The sequence below is a fragment of the Humulus lupulus genome, chromosome 1, assembly GCF_963169125.1.
Source record: "Humulus lupulus chromosome 1, drHumLupu1.1, whole genome shotgun sequence".
Taxonomy (NCBI): domain Eukaryota; kingdom Viridiplantae; phylum Streptophyta; class Magnoliopsida; order Rosales; family Cannabaceae; genus Humulus; species Humulus lupulus.
Window position 1 is genome coordinate 219,103,062 of NC_084793.1, and position 24,363 is coordinate 219,127,424.

Below are 24,363 nucleotides of genomic sequence, written 5' to 3' on the forward strand. Positions count from 1 at the left end.
GCAACAAAGGGGCTGGGATACTTTAAAGGGCATTTTAGTCATTTTAATTAAGGGATATGGTTAAAAGATTTTGGGTTAGGACCGAGTATCTCAGAACACTATCAACAATCTCCCTCTCTCTTGCTCTCACGCGTCTCTTTCCTCCCTTTGGAATGCTTTGAAGCTGAAGGAAATCCTTGAAGAGAAGCTTGGATGTGAGCTCGAAAATAACTGGAGAATTGAAATCTAGGAGTGGACAAGGAATAGTTGGGGATTAAAGCTACTAACAGAGGTAAGGTTTCAAGTCCTAAGTTATTGAAATTCTGGTTAGGTTTGGATATACTTGGGGAAATTGGGTTAGTTTCTGAGTTTAGGATCGAAGGAAATTTGAATTGGTAGTATAGGATTATATGTGTTGTTTTGTGAGGTGATATTGGGAATTCTAGACTTGGTTTTGGCATGGGTATATAGTGAGGTTGAATTTTGAGGCTGTAGTTAGGGGAAAATGCTGAGAAATCCAGGGATTTCGGGGTTCAAGGGGGCGCGTCGCGACCCAGTTCATGGGCGTCGCGCGCGTGCCCCAGAAGGCCATGGGGGGCTTCCTCACTTGTGGTCACGCCACGGCCCTAGAGGGAAAGTCGCAACCTACCTCCCCCCTGGAACAAGAGGCTTGCACCTCTAACTTGAGGCGTGCGGTGACCCTTAGGGCCAGGTCGCAGCCTGCTTAGGCAGCCATAGCCTAGGTTGGTTTTTAGGCTCGGGGATTTAAACCTAAGCGCTCAGGACGAATTCTACTACCCGGTTTAGTAGAATTCGAGGTCCCGGAGGCTAGTATTTGTTTTCCAAGAATTTAATTGGATTATATTTTTATAGTTATCCATTATTGCTTGTGACTAGGGTTACCGTTAAGGCTCGGGATTGAGACTCGTGCTCGGGATTGCTCTACATCCTTCGCTTAGGATTCGAGGTAAGAAAACTGCACCCAAAATGTGAATGGGACTGAGATTCCCTATAAATGAACATATGTGTTTTGTAATTTATATATCTGTTATGGGTAATGTGAAAGTACGACCTAAGGGAGCCGGGGCTGATGATAAGCGTATTGAGCGCAGCTCGACATAAGCGAGTAGAGATCAACTAAATAACCAGAGGGCTCATCCTAAAGGCACAGACACCTAAATATTTGTATTAAAGATTGAATTTTATGTTTACTGTTGCCTAATTTATTGCTTGTACTTGGTTGTTGGTTGAACTAATTGATCTAAAGTTTACTATGCACTTTCTGTGTTATCTATGCTTGTTGATTAAGGTTTTCTTGTTAAGCCTTGGCACATGGGTGCTATGTGGTGTAGGTAAAGGAAAGGGAAAGCTGGAGCAACAGTGAGTTGGAGAGCTTAGGGGGAGAAGTGTACATCAGCAGCTACTCGGCCGCCACTTCCGAGGAAGTTACAGGGACTATAGTTCAAACTTGTATTTATCCATTTAGACTGGCTACCGTTGTATTAACTTTTGAGGGTTGTATCTTCCATGTAAACACTTATTTTGGGATCCCATGTATCAAACTCTTATTTTAATAAAAGTCAACCATTTTACGATCAAAATCTTTTAACCTTAACCTATCCGTCGATCTTAGAAACAAATTTACATTCAAATGACTTGATTAGCAAATCTGGCACTATTCTAAACACATAGTGTAACAGTCTTGGTAACCCAGGGTGTTATAACTTGGTATCAGAGCCATCTAGTTTTAAGGGTTCTTGAAGATCGAGTGGGCATGTACACTTGCCACTAAAGACAAGCTCGACTAAGGGCTTTGGTAACCATATATGTGACTATATGTTTGAATGTTTAATGAAATATAAATGTTTTATCTGCACATTTATTAGGAAGCATGAGATATACTGATAGGGCCTGGCCTTTGACTACTATGTGAATATGATAATGCCTGCTTATTAGCATTGCTATTGCATATGAATAATTGTTGAAATTCCTGTTTGCATCATGAGTGTGTTTTATGGCTTGGATATTGGCGTTAGACCATGAAATGAATATGAACCTGTTATCATTGCCCGACCGGCCAAGTCATTTATTGCAGGTAAACTTGGATTGTTATGCGTCCAAGGCGATCAATTCGACTAGCTGGCACCGGGGTTGGGGCTAGAGATGATGAGCAGGGCCAGAACCCTCCGCCAGTCCCTAAGAATTGGCAACAGCTGCTACTAAAGACAAGCTCGACTAAGGGCTTTGGTAACCATATATGTGACTATATGTTTGAATGTTTAAATGAAATATAAATGTTTTATCTGCACATTTATTAGGAAGCATGAGATATACTGATAGGGCCTGGCCTTTGACTACTATGTGAATATGATAATGCCTGCTTATTAGCATTGCTATTGCATATGAATAATTGTTGAAATTTCTGTTTGCATCATGAGTGTGTTTTATGGCTTGGATATTGGCGTTAGACCATGAAATGAATATGAACCTGTTATTATTGCCCGATCGGCCAAGTCATTTATTGCAGGTAAACTTGGATTGTTATGTGTCCAAGGCGATCAATTCGACTAGCTGGCACCGGGGTTGGGGCTAGAGATGATGAGCAGGGCCAGAACCCTCCACCAGTCCCTAAGAATTGGCAACAGCTGCTTTTTGATATGCAAGCTAGACTTCAGAGTCCGGAAGAAGAGATTCGCCTTCTGAGGAAGCAGGCTCCGCCAGGGAGTGCTACACCTAACTTGCTACCTATTGTGGCACCCTGAGATTGGGAATAGGTGGGAGCCACTTTATGAAAGATTTAGGACACAGCATCCTCCAATCTTAGAGGGAGGACATGATCCACTTAAGGCTGAACAGTGGATGAGTAAGATCATATCCATCCTGGATTTTATGAGGGTGGAAGGTAATGATAGGGTGGCCAGTGCAACCCATATGCTTAGAGAGGATGCCCACATTTGGTGGGAGGTGGAATCTCAGACTCGAGACGTTTAACTCTAAGTTGGAATGAGTTCAGAGATTTGTTCAACCAGAAATACTATAATGTTCCCGTCAGGGCAGAAAGGTGACGAAGTTAGTGCAGGGCAGTATGACAGTTACTTAGTATGCCTTGAAATTTGACAGACTAGCAAAGTTTGCAACAGATTTAATGTAGCTAGGCAGGACAGGTTTGTTCGAGGGCTTAATGCTATGATAGCCCGAGATGTGAGGATCACATCAGTACCTGGGGAGACGACTTATGCCTTGGCTATTGAGAAGAACCTCACTGCTAATGAGGCAGAGAACAAGATTGGGAGGGAAAATGATGTGAGATGGGATGTGCGCAGGGCAGTGCCTCCATTTACAGGGTCTGGTAGGGGTGGAGGCCCTAGTGATCAAAAGAGGAAGACCCCTGATACCTCGACCACTACTCGTCCTGATAGAAGGGGCTGGGGTGCCCAAGGTGGCTGCCAGGGAGGCGGTGAGTCATGGAGGAGCTACCCAGAGTGTGCTACAAGCATGAAGTGCCATTTGGGCGAATTTCGGGAAAAGGCTTGTTACTTGTACGGGGTGGTTGGAAACCTCAAGAAGGATTGCCCAACATTAAAGATAGAGGAACCAAGGAAGGAAGACAGCTTAAATCCAGCTCGAGTGTTCGCCTTGACACAGCAGAGGCTAAGGCTAGTACCTCAGTAGTAATAGGTCAGCTTTCTAGTGTTGTCTCTTCATATACTGTGTTGATTGACTCTTGTGCTACACATTCATTTGTTTATAGTACAGTTATTGATAGATTGTGTAGACCTAGTGAGTATTATACTGCAGGGTTTGGGACTATATTGCCTACAAGGGAGTTGGTAGATTCTAGGAGAAGGGTTAGAGCACTGCCAGTGAGGGTGGATAGTAGGGAACTATCAGTAGATTTGATTGAGTTAGGTATGGATGATTTTGATATGATTTTGGGGATGGATTTGCTAGTTAGATATGGGGCCACTATAGATTGCAGGAAGAAGATGGCAACTTTTGAGCTTTAAGGTGAGGATCCCTTTGTTTTTGTAGGTACTATGCACGGGCCCCGCATTCCTATGATATCAGCGTTGAGGGCTAGGGACCTATTACAAGTAGGCTGTATAGGTTTTCTAGCTAGTGTGGTGGATACCACTAAAGTTATGCCAGTTGGGTTGGGAGAGACTAGACTAGTATGCGAGTTGTTGGATGTATTTCCTGAGGATTTACTGGGGTTGCCGCCGCACAGGGAAATTTAGTTTGTCATTGAGTTAGCACTGGGTACAGAGCCAGTGTCGAGGGGACTATACAGGATGGCTCCAGCATAGCTAAAGGAGTTGAAGATACGATTGCAAGAATTATTGGATTTGGGATTCATCAGACCTAGCTACTCGCTTTGGGGTGCACCGATTTTGTTTGTTAAGAAGAAGGATGGGACTCTGAGAATGTGTATAGACTACAAGGAGTTGAACAAGTTGACTATCAAGAACAAGTACCCCCTACCGTGGATAGATGACCTGTTCAATCAGCTACAGGGTAAGACGATATTCTTGAAGATTGATCATCGATCTGGTTATCACCAGTTGAAGATCAAGGACGAGGATATTCCGAAGACAGCCTTCCACACGAGGTATGGGCATTATGAGCTTTTGGTCATGTCGTTTTGATTGACCAGTGCCCCAACAATGTTTATGGATTTGATGAACAGGGTGTTTAAGGATTTCTTAGATCAGTTTGTGATTGTCTTCATCGACGACATCCTGGTTTACTCTCGTTCAGAGGCAGAGCATGAGCAACATCTTCAACTGGTATTGCAGAGGTTGAGGGAGCATATGTTATATGCTAAATTTAAGAATTGTGAGTTTTGGCTGCCAGAAGTGACATTCGTTGGACACATTGTTAGTGGAGATAGGATTTCCGGCCAAGGTAGAAGCAGTTAGGGATTGACCAAGGCCAAGGAATGCCTCGGAGGTTAGGAGTTTCCTTGGATTAGCAGGATATTACAGACGGTTCATGGAAGGGTTTTCAAAGATTGCCACACCATTGAATGAGTTGACATGGAAGAATCTGAGGTTCAAATGGTCAGACAAGTGTGAGGGTAGTTTCTTGGAGTTGAAGCGACGATTGATCCCTACTCTGGTACTGAGTCTTCTGTCGGATGGGGACAAGTTTGTAGTGTACTATGACGCATGAGACTTTGATTGGGATGCGTGTTAATGCAGAATGAGAAGGTTATCGCTTATGCGTCACGACAGTTGGAGGAATATGAACAGCGGTACCCTACCCATGATTTGGAACTAGCAGCGGTGGTATTCACTACAAAAAATGTCTTTTAGCTACAAAAATATTAGTAGCTAATGGATTTTTTGCTACCAAAATATTTGGTTGCTAGTTCGTAGTTAAATCCTCATCGCTAAAAGTTTTTGGTTACCAAAAATTTTGTAGCAAATGTTTTTTATTGGCTACTAAATATTTAGAAACAAAAATATAATATTTGGTAGCAAAATAATTAACTTTTGTGTCTGCTAATTTTTTTTTGCTACTATAATTTGTTAGCAAATTAATTTATTTTTATTAATAAAATGATTAGTAGTAATGTTATTTTGCAAGTAAAATTTGATAGCTATATATTTTAAATTATTAGCTAATAAAATAACTTCCACTAGTTTTTTGTTTGATAATTTGTATTAAGAAACTAATGGATTATATTTGTTTAAACATTATAATATATAAAGATAATAAATGCTCATGGAAAATTTTAAAACTAAATATAAATTTAAGATAAATATATATTGCATACATGCAAATTTCATATACATAGAAGATGCGAGCTAAAAATTGCTTTGATTATTGATACAAAAATTACAAGACACAAATTTTATATAGGTTGAAGATGCAAGCTAACATTGTTTAATTTATACAAAATTACAAGATCGCCTTTAGTGTAGGGTTCACTCTAAAGTGTAGAAAAAATCTCTTCTAGTTATCTAATGAATTTGTTTATATATATATATATATATATATGAGAGATTGAGAAAGACGATGCTAGCTGAGAATAATAATAGTGAGAGACGTTCTTGGCCTGGAGTGATGATCGCGAGAGAGAGAGAGTGTTGCAGAAAAATGATAACTATATATGAGAGAAAGACAAAATTATATAACTAAGACAAGTATGAGAAAGATATATTCGCTGCTCAAACAAAAATGATAACATTGTGATTCCTTTTATCTGTATAATACATATATATATATATATATGAGATGGTTAATATTGTGTAGATAAGGTAGCAGTTTGTGGAGAAAGTGGTAGTGTAGTGGTGAGATAAATGTGAGAGTGTGTGCATGCAATAGATATTATAAGTGGTGGTTGGTTATGTTATATTAATATATATTTATTATTTGATTTATCTTATATAAATACAAATACTTTATTTTACAAGTATGTGTATATATATGTATTATTGTATATAATTATTATAAGAGTAATTATATGTACACCAAAAATATACACCAAAATATTACACATACTGATGTGGTGGTTTAGCATAGCCAATCACATTTATAAAAATAGGGACCCACTATTTTAAAAAGTAGTGACACGTCACTATGTGTAATGTTTGGGTGCATATTTTGGGTGCACATATCATTACTCTTATTATAAATATGTTATAAGATAAGTATGATTTATTAAGTACTATGAGCTACCAATATTTTAGTAGTATAATTTAAATACTTATATTGCTACAAGATATTAGTAGCAAAATTTTCTGAACTTTATAATTTAAAATTTTAGATTTTGCTACTAAAAAAATTAGTAGCTAAAATTTTTAGTTTTTGCTACAAAAATAAATTGGTAACAAATAATATATAAAGTAGCTAATTTTATATTTTGGCGCCAATAAATTTAGCTACCAAAAACAATTGGTAGCTAAATTTATAAATTAGCTACTAATAAGTTTGGTAGTAGAAATATTTGGTCTTTTATTTATGGATTTTTCTACTAAACTATTTTGCTACCATAATTTAGTAGAAAAATATTGTAAAATCCATTTTTTGGCTGAACTTTAATTTAGACAAAATATTTTAAAATGTTTAAAGAAAATTAGTAGCATATCTCCATATTAATTTTCGGATTAATTATCAAATTATTCAGCTAATATTCTAATGTGAAAATATCTTTAAGTGTGAATATATTTGTTGCCTTATTTATCACAAATAATCAATTTTTGGTAAAAATATATTTTGCAATTATTTTGATATTATTTTCAGGGATTATGTTTATTCTGGAATAAAGAAGGTGTCGAAAATGAACATGGTCAAAAGAAATGACCATGTTCGTTTTGCTAGATAAAACTGATTACGTTGCTGACTCATCAATTTCCTTTTCTGTCTACAAAAAATTCGTCTGGCTGGCTGATTTCCTAAATCAAAGGAATTTGCAAATTGATTTCAAAGATACCAGAAAATGTTGGCCTTGGACGATTTCCTTGCCTATAAATATCTTTCCAAGGCCTTTGGAATTTTTACCTCTTCCATTTTCAATATTTGTAAACATTATGTTATTTTGAAGAGTGTCTTTATTTGTAGAGATTAAGTTTGTTCACCTTAATCTTTGTGAGAGTGCTGAGTGTACTTGTGGATATTTATCTAGTCCATTGTAAACAGATAGTGTCTATTGTGATCGTGTTCATAAGGATCTTCGGGAGAGGATTCTATCTAAGTCTCACTTCGGGAGGAAGTGTGCACTCGCTATTCTTTGAAGGGAGTTCAAGAGATAAGTGTTTCATCAAATCAGATTCGTAGAGAAGAGTACAACAAGATTTCGGCAATAGTTTAAGAGGGAGTCTTACATTGTTTAAGTCAATGCTTTTGTACACATTGTTTCTTTACTAGTTGGTTTATTCTCTGGGTGTCGCCCCAAGGAGTAGGTTATCCGAAAAGGTTTCTAAACCTTAAAAAAATTTAGTGTGTTCTTTATTGTTTTGCAGTGTCTATTTATTGTGTTCAGGTTCTGTCGTGACAAGTTCAGATTCTGTCCCTACAGAACTTCTTTCTGTGTAAACAGTTAATTATCATTCTGCACTTTAATTAATTCACATGGTTTAATTAATTTGGTAATTACTAAAAATGGAATTTCAATTGGTATCAGAGCGGGTCACTAAACTCTTAGTGCGATCTTGTTTCTTTCTGTTTGTTTTGTGCCTTGTGAAATGTCTTTCTTTGCAGAAGGTGGATCTATAACTCGTCCTCCTTTACTTAATGATTCTAACTATCCTTATTAGAAGGTTAGGATGAGAGGCTTTATTAAATCTCAAGAAGAAAAGGCGTGGAGATCAATCTTAACCGGTTGGACACCTCCATCTGAATCAGATGCTGTAACAAAGGTAAAATCTGAACTTAACTGGACCGATGGTAAAGATAAATTGTCCAATAATAACAACAAAGCCTTGCAAGCTATCTTTAATGGCGTTGGCGAAGGATACATAAAATTAATATCCTCGTGTGAATCTTCCAAAGAAGCTTGGGAAATCCTTCAAACTCAATTTGAAGGAACTGCTGATGTAACTTGTTATGTTAACTACTAGATTTGAAAATCCTAGAATGACAGAAACTGAGTCTCTCATAGAATTCTATGAAAGTCTGTCTGATATAGCTAATGAATATTTTTCCTTGGGAGAAAAATTGGAAAATAACGTGTTAGTTCGGAAAATTGTTAAAGTGCTTCCTGACATGTTTCAAACAAAGCTCACAGCAATTGAAGAAGCAAAAGATCTTGACACAATGAAAGTAGAGGAATTGATGGGTTCATTGCGAATGTTTGAACTCAATCAACAAATTCGCCAAAAGGAAAATCCAAGTGTTCCCAAAGAAAAATCAGTTGCTCTCAAATCATCAAAAATAAAAGATTCAGATGAAAATGATGGTGAAAACGAAATGGCCCTGTTGACCAAATTTTTTCAAAAATACATGAAAAAGATTGGTAACAAAAGATCCACGTTCAAATCTTCCAAAGGTAATCAATTTTCTAAACCTTTTGACAATAACAATAAAAGAGGTGTGCAATGCAGGGAATGTGAAGGATTTGGTCATATTCAATCTGAATGTGTCAATACAATGAATAAAAATAAAAAGGTAATGGCAGCTACTTGGAGTGATCAGGACTCTGAAAGTAGTGATGAGGAAGATAACTCAAATCTTGCTTTAACCTCCATTGTTTCTGGATTAACATTGAATTCGCAGGATAATGTAAGGGTTGTTTGTCTGAACAACACAATTCAGGAAGATAATTCTGAATGTGAATCTAGTGAGTTTGATCTAGACGAGGATTCCCTAAAAGAATCGTACAAAGATATGTATGATCAATGGTTAAAGGTTTGTTCTGATAATCGCTTAATGGCAAGCAATAATAAATCCTTACAGGAAAAGAATGTTGATCTTGTAAACATTGTGAAGAATCTTGAGGATAAAGTTATTGCTAAAGATTGTGAAATTAAGAGATTATCAAATGAAATTAACCACATGGTAAAAGGTGTTAAAATGCTTAATCCAAATTCCAGGATTTTGGATGATGTTATTGGTGCAGGACAAAAAGCTGGTAATTTTTCTAGATTAGGATCTGATGGTTTTAAATCAAAAGGAAAAACCATTTTTGTGAAATCTGGCATGCATTTTGTTGCATCCGCTAACGGCTCTGCAGGTACATCTCAGACAGGTGATTCTACAAAAATGAAATATGTTTCCACATCTGTTAAACAGACCAATTTTCTCAAAAGAGCCAACACAGATCGGTTCATTCCAATATGTCCTTTTTGTGGAGTGAAAGGGCACATCCGTCCCAGATGTTTTACTATGATGAATTTTTTCAAAAACAATCATTTAAATCATTATAGTAAAACAAAACAGGTTGAAAGAAAACCATCAAAAAGTGTTTGGGTTGAAAAAGCAAGAACAAATTGTCTTGCTGCTTTTACTTGTCATAAATATCGTGCCTCTAACTCTTGGTATTTTGATAGTGGATGTTCTAGACATATGACAGGTGATGCAAATATACTCACCAATTTCAAATCTATGAAATATGGTGTAGTAACCTTTGGTGATGGTATGTCAGGTAATATTGTTGGAAAAGGCACTCTAAGTCTTGATGGATTACCAAAATTGAGAAATGCTTTACTTGTTGAAGGCCTTAAGGCTAATTTAATTAGTATAAGTCAAACTTGTGATCAAGGATTCACAGTAAAATTTTCTCGTGATGATTGCAATGTTATTGATCAAAATGGTGTGAGTGTATTGAAAGGATATAGATCTATTGATAATTGCTACACTCTTTCGCCAACCCTCACATGTCATTCGGCTATAGGTAATACCACTGACTTATGGCATGAGAAACAGGGTCATATAAATTTCAAAAGTTTAAAAAAGATTGCAAGTGCAGGGTTAGTTCGTGGGTTATCCAAATTGGGTAAAGAATCTGCAGGTAAATGTGAACCTTGTCAGTCAGGGAAACAATTAAAAAACTACCACACAAGTGTCACGAGAATCAATACTTCAAAAGTTCTTGAACTCTTGCACATGGATCTCATGGGTCCCATTCAAGTTGAAAGTATTAATGGAAAAAGGTACATCTTTGTGTATTGATGATTTTTCTAGTTTTACTTGGGGTGACTTCTTAAGGGAAAAATCAGACACATTTGATGCCTTAAAAAATTTGTCAATTAAATTAAGAGTAGAAAAAGATTGCAATATAGGTAAGATTGTGAGAATTAGAAGTGATCATGGTAAAGAATTTGAGAATACTGCTTATGATGATTTTTGTAAATCTCTAGGGATTTCCCATGAGTTCTCAGCTCCCAAGACTCCTGAACAAAATGGGGTTGTTGAGAGAAAAAATAGAACCTTGCAGGAGATGGCCAGAATAATGCTAAACAGTAAGAAACTCTCCAAACGATTGTGGGCAGAAGCAATATTCATTGCATGTTACACAATCAATCGAGTGTTTCTTAGGCCAGGTACTTTCAAAACTCCCTACAAAATTTGGAAAGGTAAAAAGTCCAATGTAAGTTATTTTCATGTTTTTGGATGTATATGCTATATTCTTAGAGATTGTGAGAATATTGGAAAATTTGATTCAAAAAGTGATATAGGAGTGTTTCTTGGATATTCTATGAATAGTAGAGCTTATCGTGTTTATAACATGAGAACTCAAACTGCTATGGAATTATCCAATGTTGTTGTTGATGATTTAAAAGATTTTTCTGAATATTCCAATGAAGAAGAAATTGATAGGTTTATTGTTGAAACCTTCAGACAGAATGTCCTGCAGTGACAATAAGTGATGTTGTACCCTCTCATACAGAATATGTTGCAACAGAAGCTGAATCTATTCCAACATCATCTGATCGATCAACAAAGGAAGGGCAAGAAATCATCTCAGATTCAATACAAAGAGAACCTTCTGCCAGAATTAAAAATAATCATCCTCCAGATCTCATTCTTGGTGATATTGAAGAAAGCATGGTGGCAAGAAAAAGGTATGTGAATTTGGTTCAATTCGTTTGCTTTACATCCAACTTTGAACAAAAAAATGTGAAAGAAGCCTTGAATGATGAGTCATGGATAAAAGAAATTCAAGAGGAGTTGGAACAATTCACAAGAAACGAGGTATGGACTCTTGTTCCTAGACCAAATCATACAAATGTTATTGGTACCAAATGGATCTTCAAAAATAAAACTAATGAATTTGGTACTATAATTAGAAATAAAGCTAGGCTAGTTGCTCAGGGGTATACTCAAATTGAAGGAGTTTATTTCGATGAAACTTTTGCCCCTGTCGCAAGAATTTAGTCAATAAGATTGCTATTGGCTGTTGCTTGTGTTGTTGGATTCAAATTATTTCAAATGGATGTTAAATCTTTTTAAATGGAATTTTGAATGAGGAAGCATTTGTTGAACAACCAAAAGGATTTGAAGATCCACATAATCCTGATCATGTTTTTCAACTTAAAAAAGTTCTCTATGGTCTAAAATAGGCTCCTAGAGCTTGGTATGAAAGATTGACTCAATTCCTTGTTTTAAATGGGTATAAAAGAGGAGGAGTCGATAAAACTCTTTTCATCAAAAATGTTGATTATGATATTGTTATTGCTCAAATCTATGTTGATGATATTGTTTATGGCTCTACTTCTAACACTTTAGTGCAGGAATTTGTCAAACAAATGATAGATGAGTTTGAATTGAGCATGGTAGGTGAGTTAACCTATTTTCTAGGTCTGCAAGTCAAACAGTCAGAAGATGGAACCTTTATTTCTTAGAGTAAATAAGCAAAAAATCTGGTCAAGAAATTTGGAATGGAGTTTGCTAAGCATGCCAAAACACCAATGGGAACCACAGTCAAAGTAACAAAGTATGAAAATGGTGTTAAAGTAGATCCAACATTGTACAGAAGCATGATTGGAAGTCTTCTGTATCTCACAGCTAGTCGTCCTGATATTAGCTACAGTGTTGGGGTATGTGGTCGATATCAAGGGGTTCCTGTGGAATCACATGTGACAGCTGTGAAGTGAATCATTCGTTATGTGAATGGTACTCAGGAATATGGAGTTTGGTACTCAAAGGAAACAAACTCTAACCTTGTTTGTGTTTAGTGATGCTGATTGGGTAGGCAATGCAGATGACAGAAAAAGTACAAGTGGTGGATGCTTTTATCTGGGAAACAATCTGGTTTCTTGGCATAGCAAGAAACAAAATTCAATCTCCCTGTCAACTGCTGAGGCTGAGTACATAGCTGTAGGAAGCTGTTGTACGCAATTATTATGGATGAAACAAATGATGACAGATTATGGGTTTGATCTTAAAACCTTGAATATTTTCTGTGATAACACTAGTGCTATTAATATCTCAAAAAATCCTTTTCAACACTCTCGCACTAAACACATTGACATTCTTCATCATTTTATTAGGGAACTCGTTGAAAATAAAACTTTTATCTTAGAATATATTGAGACTAACAAACAGATTGCAGATATTTTTACAAAAGCACTTGATACAGTCAGGTTTGATTCCCTCAGGAAATCCTTGGGGGTATGTCCCAATTAATTTGTTTTGTGCTGTACCTTGTCCTTGTGCTTGAAAAAGTTGTGTGATGTCTTCTTGTCCTTGCTCACCGAAATTTTTTCAATCATTATGTCAAAATATATTTTTCATCAGGTTAGAAATTATAGTTAATATATTTCATGCTCATGTTTTTAAAAAAAAAAAATCAAAATCAAAATAAATAGTCCCTCCAATTAATATGCTCATGTTTTTTAAAAAAAAAAAATCAAAATCAAAATAAATAGTCCCTCCAATTAATATTCTTTCAAATCAATCTGTGTTTGTTGTGTATGAGCATTTGATCCTTGAAAAGTATTTCAAGCTCCATCTTAGAATAGAGCTACCTACACTGTTGTGTAAATTGCTAACTTTGAGTAAGTTGGAACTATGTAACTAAAAATTATGTAGAAGATACTCTACCACTGTTAAATACAGCCTTCAGTGTAGTATGAAAGCGTCTAATTTGGGTACTCATTGAGAAAAAGGCTAAAAATTGCCACATAGGGCAATGTCCCTGAAAAAGGCTAAAATTTTCATACAGGGCAATGATCTCTGCTTTCACAGTCACACACAAATGCTTAAGATATACTGTTGGAAAAATTTGTAAGTCTCATACACACTGATTAATTTGAATAAAATATTTTTTGTGACAGGAGTAAATGTTTTGTGATATTTTAATTTGAAAAATAAAAGCATGATTTATATTAAATGTATTTTCTAACCTTATAGTAAAAATTTGTTTTGAAATAATGATTGATTCTTTCTCCACATGCAAGGGCATGAAGACTTTGAGCACTAATAAAAAATGGGATATTTTTTGGTACATTTGGTTATATATATTACTTAATCAAAAAAATAAAATAAAAAAATAATATATATATATCTTTTCTAAGGGAAATCAAATCTGAGTGTGTCAAAAAGGGTATGTTGTATCATGTTTGTTTTTGTCTTTATCTCATTTTTTTAAGATCAAAACTTTCCTTTTTTGGCTTGTTTCCCAATTTTGTGTCGTGAACAATTGTTGACAGTTATTGTTGGGATATTATTATGTACTTTCCAAAAGTGTTTATTTCATTTAATTCTCAAATAAAGGAATAAAAGATCAAATCCCTATCTTTCCCTTTCTTTATATTCGGATATCCTTGGGCCCAATATCTCAACCGTCTCCATCCTTCATTTTTTTCTGGTTCCTTTTTCCTTGACAGTTTTCTCTCATTCTCGTGCAATCATGGTGAAAACTAGAGGAAGTGGCTCTTGGTCTGTCAAGGAAGTGGCTGGCTCGTTGACTGCATCTCCATCTCTCACCAAGAAAAAGGCTCGAAAGAGTACCTTGTCTCAACCCAGCCTCATTGATGGTTCCATCAGCACGAGCAAAGCCATGGTCATTTCTGACCTAGAAGCCCCCAAAGTACCGTCTGGACCTCCTTCATCGGCGACTCCGCTCACCTCTGTCCCTGGATCCTCCAAAAGGGGCCGAGGTTCCCCCTAAGATGATGTCTCTGATCATGACCGTGATTCTACCAAAACCCATTCTGACTCCTCAGAATCCCCTGATGTGCTTGCACCCAAGAAGAAAAGCAAAGGATGGTTCCAGGTCTCATCTTCTCAAAAATCTCCTCGATCCAAAGGGTCTAATCCTTCAGATTCCACTCCAAAGGCCTCGTCTCTCGTGGGTTCCACTCCACGTTCCAAGTTTCGATCGAAGGTAAAGAAAATTCCTCCTCCCTATTCCTCTTCTGAATCTGATCCATCTACAGATTGTGTTCCCTCTGATGATGATCCCTTTGAAGAAGATCCCTCTCTTGATGAAAATGTTGCATCAGAAGCCGAGTCTGACCCATCAGAGGACCGTCCTGTTTCTCCAAAGGGTAAGAAATTTGTGAAAATTCCTGAGATTCGCACTAAGTCACCAGTGGGTCCCAAAGTCTCTCCAGGTTCATCTTTTAAGGCTCACTCTTTGAATTTCTATTTCAATGACAATGAGAAAAATATGAAGCATTATGTGCATCGTGATTTTATCTGTGAGAATTTTTTTTCTTTTTCTGCCCATAGAGTGTTTGGGGTCATTAAGAATATTGAGGATTGGGGGTGGTTAGGTTCTTTAACTGGGTTAGATGGTTTTGTTCCTCGAGTAGTTCAAGAATTCTATGCTAATCTTAATGATGATCTGTTTGATAGCAAGTATTTTATGTTTGGTGAAGTTTATGTTCGGGGGCATTGGTATTTGTTAGTGCTGCTGAAATTGCCAAGGTTCTCAATTTGCCCCTACTGTTGACAATGTTGCTGTGGAATTCAACAAAGATACGGTGTTATCTGAATTGGTAGGACATAATATGGTTTGGGAACGTCACTCGGTACTCAAAGTGACGGATCTTACTTATTACTATGTCGTGCTTCACAAATTTTCCACCAACAACTGGATTCCCACCATTCATACCTCCACCATTACTTTTGACACGAATTTCTTTCTGTACAAAGTTGGGACTGGTCTCCAAGTTGATCTTGCCACCTCATTTTTTATCAGATCATTGCCTTAGGAAAAGCCAAAAAGAAAGGCCAATATTTGGTGTTTCCTCATTTGATCTACAAGTTACTTGATTCTCAAAAGTCTCTTAGATTGGAATATGAAATCGTGACACCTCCCACTACTGGTGCAGACTACAAACTCAAGAAGGAACCCTCATTAGTAAAAGCAACTAAAGGGATTGCTCTCAAGGCTGGCGATGCTGATTCTGTCATTACTGAAATCGTTGGTGTCAAGGCCACTCTGAAATCTGTTCAAACAGAAGTGTTCAGTCTCAAGAGTTGTCTCTCGACCATGATGTCTCACTTTGCCGCGGGACCTTCCAAATGAGGCCATCAGTTTTTATTTTTTTTTGCTTCTTTTTGGTTTAAATAAATTGTAAAAGAACATTGTTTAGTGTCTTTTCTTTTGTTTTATTTCTGTTACTCCTTTGGCTTATTGCTAGACAACAAGGGGGAGTAAGAAGGTTCATTTTGATCGGTTTATCTTGTTTTATGTTTGTGATCCTTGTTACATTTGAGATGATTTTCGCAGGGCGAGTAATTCCATTTCTATTTGCTCTAACTTGTTTTGTCTTTGCAGCATCTTTCAAAATAAACTCTTAAAATATTTTTGTCTATCAAGTTGCCAAAGGGGGAGATTGTAAAATCCTTTTTTTGGCTAAACTTTAATTTAGACAAAATATTTTAAAATGTTTAAAGAAAATTAGTAGCATATCTCCATATTGATTTTCGGATTAATTATCAAATTATTCAGCTGATTTTCTAATGTGATTATATCTTTAAGTGTGAATATATTTGTTGCCTTATTTATCACAAATAATCAATTTTGGGTGATGCGCAGTTGCAAGAGGTTAGAGGGAATGTCCTAGCTGGAGTGGCTAGGGATTATTCCATCGACAGGTTTATTGCAGTACAAGGATTAGATCTATGTTCTGTTGGATATGGGTATTAGATGAGAGATTCTTGATGAATCTCACACTACACCATACTCACTCCATCCAGGCACCACAAAAATGTACCAAGATCTACAGACTTTATATTGGTGGCCTGGGATGAAGAAGGACGTGGTTGAAAACGTGGCCAAGTGCTTAACCTGTTAGCAGGTAAAGTCTGAACACCAGTGACCAGCGGGGTTGTTACAGCCTTTGGGTATTTTTGAGTGGAAGTGGAAAGATATCACCATGGATTTTGTGGGAGGTTTGCCCATGACAGTGGGACAGCATGACTCGGTGTGGGTGATAGTAGACGGGTACACCAAGTCAGCTCATTTTCTTCCAGTAAGAATGACCTATATTGTGGATTAGTATGCGGAGTTGATATGAAGGAGATTGTATGTCTCCATGGGGTCCCTAAATATACAGCATCGAACCGAGATCCCATATTTACCTCCAAGTTTTGGGGTGGTTTACAAAAGGCTATGGGAACTCAGTTGAAGTTCAGTATAGCCTTTCATCCTCAGATGGATGGACTGTCTGAGAGGACAATCAAGATATTGGAGGACATTCTTAGAGCATGTGTGTTAGACTTTGAGGGATCTTGGAGTAAGTACCTTCCGTTGATTGAATTCTTGTACAACAATAATTATCAATCAACGACCGGAGTAGCCCCATACGAGATGTTCTATGGATGGAAGTGTAGGTCGCCCATTCATTGAGATGAGATGCAAGAGAGGAAGTATTTGGGACTGAAGATGGTTCAGAAGATTAATGAATCTATTGAGAAGACCCGAGCTTGAATGCTCGCTTCGCAGAGCAGACAGAAAAGCTACGCTTATCCTAAGTGTAGGGACGTGGCGTTCTAGGTTGGGGACCACGTGTTTCTGCAACTTTCACCATTGCGAAGGGTGAGGAGATTTGGGAAAAAGGGCAAGCTGAGCCCTAGATTCATAGGACCTTTTGAGATCCTGGAGAGGATCGGGCAGGTAGCCTATAGATTGGCTCTGCCACCGTCATTATCAAGAGTTCACGACGTATTCCACATCTTAATGCTTCGAAAGTACATCTTAGATACGACCCATGTATTGGGATATGAGGATCTGGAGCTACAAACCGATTTATCATATGAGGAGCGACCAGTTCAGATCCTAGATAGAAAGGATAAGGTTTTGAGGAACAAGACGACCCCTTGAGTCAAAGTATTATGGAGTAATAGCAAGGCCGGGGAATCAAACTGGGAGCTAGAGTCGGCTATGCGAGATCAGTATCCCGAGTTATTCAGGTAAATTTTGAGGACGAAAATCTTAGTAGGAGGGGATAGTTTTAACGACCCAAAAATGCTAATAGGGTTTAGTACCTCAATTAGCGTGTTGGGATGGCATAATAGGATATGTGCATGATTAACTGATTAAATGTGTGACTACGTGGTATGCATGATTTATATGATAATATGAATATAATTCTATGCATGTCTTTTAGTATTAAAATTTGTATGTGGGCCTGTTCTTGTTTATAAAAGCATATTTGTATTTTGGGCACGTTAAAGGCATAAATGTGATTATATGTATTAAATAATTAAGACCACATTATTATGTGGATATATTTGCAGTATTTGGCTCGAGGCGATCCTAGTGAGAGGATTAGCGAAATAGTCACAGCAGGGTTTAATACCCGGCACGGGGTGAGCCTAGGGGTATTTTGGGAAACATAACATATATTTGGGGTTTATTGAGTAATGGGTAAGTATTTTGTAGTTAGTTGGGCATGACAAGATTAATTGAGAATTTGTAGGATGACTCGAGGAATTAGCCGGAAACGGGGCAATTGACCATTTTTCTCTTATGAGCAACAAAGGGGTTGGGATAGTTTAAAGGGCATTTTGGTCATTTTAATTAAGGGACATGGTTAAAAGTTTATGGTTTAGGCTGGAGTATCTCAAAACACTCTCAACACTCTCCCTCTCTCTTGTTGTCATGTGTCTCTCTCTTCCCTTTGGAGTGCTTTGGAGCTGAAGGAAATCCTTCAAGAGAACTTTGGATTTGAGTTGGGAAAAATCAAGAGAATTTAAAGCTAGGAGTGGACAAGGAACAGATGGGGATTAAAGCTACCAGCAGAGGTAAGGTTTCATATCCTAAGTTGTTGAAATTCTGGTTAGGATTGGATATACTTTGGGTAATTGAATTAGTTTCTGAGGTTAGGATTTAAGGAAATTTGAATTGGTGGTATAGACTTATATGTGTTGTTTTTTTAGGCGATATTAGGAATTCTGGACCTAGTTTTGGCTTGGGTATATAGTTAGGTTGAATTTTGAGGCTGTAGTTGGGGGAAAAATGCTGAGAAACCCAGGGAATTCTGGGTTCACGGGGGCGCGCCGCAACCCAATTCATGGGCGTCGTTGCCCGCATGCCCCTGAAGGCCCTGGGGGCTAGCTGACTTGTGGGCGCGCCGCGGCCCTAGAGGTGAAGTCGCAGCCCAACTCCCCCATTGAACAAGATGCTTGCTCCTCTGACTTGAGGCGCGCGGTGACCCTTAGGGCCAGGTCACAGCCCGCCTAGGCAGCCATACCCTAGGTTGGTTTTTAGGCACGTGGATTTAAACCTAAGTGCTCGGGACGAATTCTACTACTCGGTTTAGTAGAATTCGAGGTTCCAGAGGCTAGTATTTGTTTCCCAAGCATTTAATTGGATTATATTTTTATAGTTATCAATTGTCGCTTATGACTAGGGTTACCATTAAGGCTCGGGATTGAGGATTGTGCTCGGGACTGCTCTACATTCTTCGCTCGGGATTCGAGGCAAGAAAACTGCACCAAAGTTGTGAATGGGACTGAGATTCCCTGTAAAAGAACATATGTGTTCTGTAATTTATATATCTGTTATGGGTAATGTGAAAGTACACCTAAGGGAGCCGGGGCTGATGATAAGCGTATTGAGCGCAGCTCGACATAAGCGAGTCGGGATCAACTAAATAACCAGAGAGCTCGTCCTAAGGGTGCGGACACCTAAATATTTGTATTAAAGATTGAATTATATGTTTCACAGTATATGTTTACTGTTGCCTAATTTATTGCTTGTACTTGGTTATTGGTTGAACTAGTTGATCTAAAGTTTACTATGCACTTGCTGTGTTATATATGCTTGTTGATTAAGGTTTTCTTGCTGAGCCTTGGCACACGGGTGCGACGTGGTGCAGGTAAAGGCAAGGGAAAGCTGGACCAACCATGAGTTGGAGAGCTTTGGGGGCGAAGTGTACATCGGCAGCTACTCGACCGCCATAACCGAGGAAGTTACAGGTTCTAGAGTTCAAACTTGTATTTAGCCATTTAGACTGGCTACCATTGTATTAACTTTTGAGGGTTGTATCTGCCATGTAAACATTAGTTTTGGGATCCCATGTATCAAACTCTTATTTTAATAAAAGTCAACCATTTTATGATTAAAATCTTTTAACCCTAACCTATCCGTCGATCTTATAAAAACATTTGCGTTCAAATGAATTTGTTAGCAAGTCTGGCACTATTCTAAACACACAGTGTAACGGTCTTGGTTACCAAGGGTGTTACACGAAGTCCAGCAATATTATGGTAACAGGTCACATTTCTATTGCTGATACACCTTGTAGAGTTTTATTTTATTATGGAGCTACACAATTAATTTATTTCTATGAAAATGGTTGCTAGAGTAAGAGTACCCTGTGAAAATTTTATTGAGAATTTTGGCTTTGCATTACCATCGGGAGAGGTGATATTGTCAACCAAGTGGTTACAGTATGTTCCAATCATGATTTAGGGTAAGGAATGCCCTGGGGATTTAGTGGAACTAGACATGCTAGACTATGACGTGATCCTTGGGATGGACTGGTTAGCAAAGTACGATGCGAACATCGACTGCAAAAGGAAAAGGGTAGTATTCAGATCACAAGAGGGTGGGCAACTCATCTTCATGGAAGAATCATCGAGACTCTGAACACCGATAATCTCAACACTAAAGGCTCGAAGGATGCTAACACAAGGATGTCAAGAATTTTTGGCAAGTGTAGTTGACACTGCAAAGGATTCTCAGTTAAGACTATTGGATGTATTTCTAAATGATCAACAAGGCTTGCCGCCAAATAGAGAAATTGAGTTCGTGATTGAGCTCGAACCAGAGATGCTGCCCATTTCTAAAGCATCATATTAAATGGCACCAGCAGACCTAAAGGAGCTAAAGACACAACTACAAGAGCTATTGGATAAACGATTCATAACGCCAAAGTAACACCACAATTTTGAGGTCTTGTGTACCGAGGAAGTTGAAGTTCTCCAATTGGGGGAGAACACTTTGAATTTTTGGAAATTTTGGGTTTTTGGCGACCTAGCGTGACCACACTAGGTTGTGGCACGACTATGCTAGTTTTCTGGAAAAGATGAAATTTTGAATTTCGATTTGGGGTTTTGAGACTGAGGGCTCGACTGCGACGGTGCCCCAAAATGTTAATTTTCTAATTTTTAGGAATTAGGCTCAGGGTTTCAAGGATCTGTTTTGGGGGCCCACTTTGGGGACTCAGGGGATGTTTTTAGTGCCTCATTAAATGGGAATAGAGGTTCCAAGAGTTAGGTTTTGGATTGGAACTCGGGATCTAGGTTTTATTCCTGATGAGTGTATACTTATGTTGTGACTAGGGTTTTTGTAAGGCTCGGGAAAATGATCGCACTCCAGGTCATACTATATGTAGCACATGACCCAAAGTAAGAAAACGAGCATATGCACATAGAGCTAATTGTTAAATATGTATATTATCATTAATTTAGCTATGGATGATTTGTACGATCTATATTTGGCCAGTGTGTCGAACATGGGGCCGGTTGGCAAGTGTATGTAACGTAGGCCATCAAGGTGAGTCCAGTTTGAGGGTGCAATCTCCACTCGCCCGACATGGACCGTAGGCTTGGCGCTGGAGTATGCACCTTGCTCGGTTGGGTCGTTTGGCAAGGCTGTTTCCCTGGGCTGTGCAAATGACTTATACGACGAGAATGAATATATTTGTAAACTTTGAATCGTGTTTACAATTTATATAATTTGAATGAATATACTTATAATCTATGAAACATGTTTATGATTTGTATGATTAGAATGAATGCACTTACTATCTGGGAAGTATGCACCTTGCTCGGTTGGGCCGTTAAACTCTTTTACAGTATAAACTGGCATATGCACTTAGGTCGATTGTTTATAAAATTTTAATTGTAATTATGTTTTTCAATGAATTTTTGGGGATCCCATGTAAACTCTTTTACAGTCTTAATAAAAAGTTAAATCTTTTATCCAAAAAAATTACAACTTGGACCTTCATGTTACTTAAATTATACTTTTGAGTCGAAACAACTCACTTAACGAGTTAAGCACAATTTTTAAACACATAGTGCAATGGTCCTAAATTAGTAGGATGTTACAACTTGGTATCAGAGTTGCCAAGACTTATGGTTCCTGAAGATTCACTGAACAAGTACGCTCGTTGCTAAAGACAAGCTTGACTCGCTGTTTGATGTTTAATGTTTTGAATATGTGTTTAATTGCGTAATTAGATTATATGCCTTATCTACATTCTAGAATAGGGAGCATGAGATATAATGATGGGGCATGGCCCCTGACTACTTATTGAATGTTTTGTTTGTTTGGGTTTGACTGTGGGACGGCCTAGAAGCAATTGTGACTACCTGATCAATCAGAAGCGTCGATTGTAGATGTATTGGGGAAAGTGCTTCCAAGACGACTAATCACACTATGTGGAAAGAGTATGGAGGCAGAATAGGTTATGGTAGAACCTCAGATGACTCCTCATGGAATAAGATCAAGTGTTAGCTAGTTTGCAAGCTAAATTAAAAAGACAGGAAGTGAGATTGAGCAGTTGAGGCAATAGATTATGTTAGAGAATGTTGCTCAGCGTGTGATTCCTACACTGATATGTTTGGTGGTGCAGCCTGAAGTAATGAAATTGCTTGGAACCATTGTTAGGAAGGATCCTGGAGTGATACCCTTAAATTTTGAGGGATGCTTAAATCCATTTAGAGTGGAATTAAATAGTAGATAAGCATGTATAGTTTTATCTAGGATTTTATAAGGACGGTGGATGAGGTTAGGATGGCTTATGCCATGTTTAGGCATCGAGTTGGTGCTTTGATATGGTGGATGGTTATAATCCAGGTTATGAATATCGCTAGATTGACTTGGGAAGAATTCCAATAAATATCCCAAGTCAGAGGCACTAGCCTCTTGTCCAAGGGGGAGGCGGGCCGCGACTTGCCCTCTAGGGACGCAATGCAGCCAATTCCAGCAAGCCCTTAGGGCCTTTTAAGACATGCGGGTTGCAACGCCCATGAAATGTGTCGTGGAGCGCCCCTGTTAACCCAAAGCCTCACAATTCAACCTTAAATATATACCCAAGCCAATATTAGGTTCATAATTCTCAATTTCACCTCATAAACAACACATATAGCCTAAAATATCAGCTCAAACTTCCTCAAATTCTAAAATCAAAATCTAACCCAATTATCCCTAAGCATGTCCAATTCCAACAAGAATTTCAACAACTTAGAACCTGAAACCTTACCTCCGTTAGTAGCTTTAATCCCTCAGTTGTTCCTTGCCTACTCCAATCTTCAATTCTCCATATTTCCTAGCTCAAATCCAAGTTTCTCTTCAAGAATTTCCTTCAACTTCAAAGAACTCCAAATGGGCGAAAGAGAAATGTGGGAGCAAGAGAGAGGGAGAGTGTTGAGAGTTTTCTAAGATATTCTATCCTACCCCAGAAACTTTCTAACTATATCCCTTAACCATAAAGACCAAAATGCCCCTTATACTAACTTAGCCCCTTGGTTGCCCATAAGGGAAAAATGATCATTAGCCCCAATTCCCACTAATTCCTCTAGTCAGCCTACAAATCCCCAATTAATCTTGTCATGCCCAGCTAATTACCAAATACTTACCCGTTACTTGATAAATCCCAAATATACGTCATGCTTCCCAAAATACCCCTAGGCTCACCCCGAGTTGGGTATTATACCTTGTTGTGACTATTCCGCTAATCCGCTCGCTGGGATCGCCTCTAGCCGTATACTGCAAATATATCCACATAATAATGTGGTCCCAACCATTAACATATATAATCACATTTATGCCCTAAACAAGAATGGGCCCACGTGCATATTAATACCCATAAACATGCATATAATTATATTCATATTATCATATAAGTCATGCATGCCACGTAGTCACGCATTTAATCAATTAATCACACATATATTCAATTATGCCTTCCCAACACGCTAATCAAAGAATTAGACCTTATTAACACTCTTAGGACGTTACAACTATCCCCTCCTACTGAGAATTTTGTCCTCAAAAGTTACCTAAATAACTCGAGATACTGATCTCGCATAGCTGACTCTAGATCCCAGGTCGCTTCCTCGACCTTGCTATTCCTCCATAAGACTTTGACTAGAGGAATCGTCTTGTTTCTTAGAACCTTGTCTTTCCTGTATCGGATCTGAACTGGTTGCTCCTCATATGAAAAATTTGTTTGTAGCTCCAGATCCTCGTATCCCAATACATGGGTCGTATCTAATGCATTCTTCTGAAGCATAGTGATGTGGAACACATCATGAACTCTTGATAATGATGGGGGCAAAGACAATCTATAGGCCACCTGCCCATTCCTCTCCAGGATCTCAAAAGGTCTTACGAATATAGGGCTCAGCTTGCCCTTTTTCCCAAATCTCCTTACTCCTCGCAATGGCAAAACTCAAAGAAACACGTGCTCCCTAACCTGGAACTCCACATCCCTATGCTTGGGATCAGCGTATCTTTTCTGTCTACTC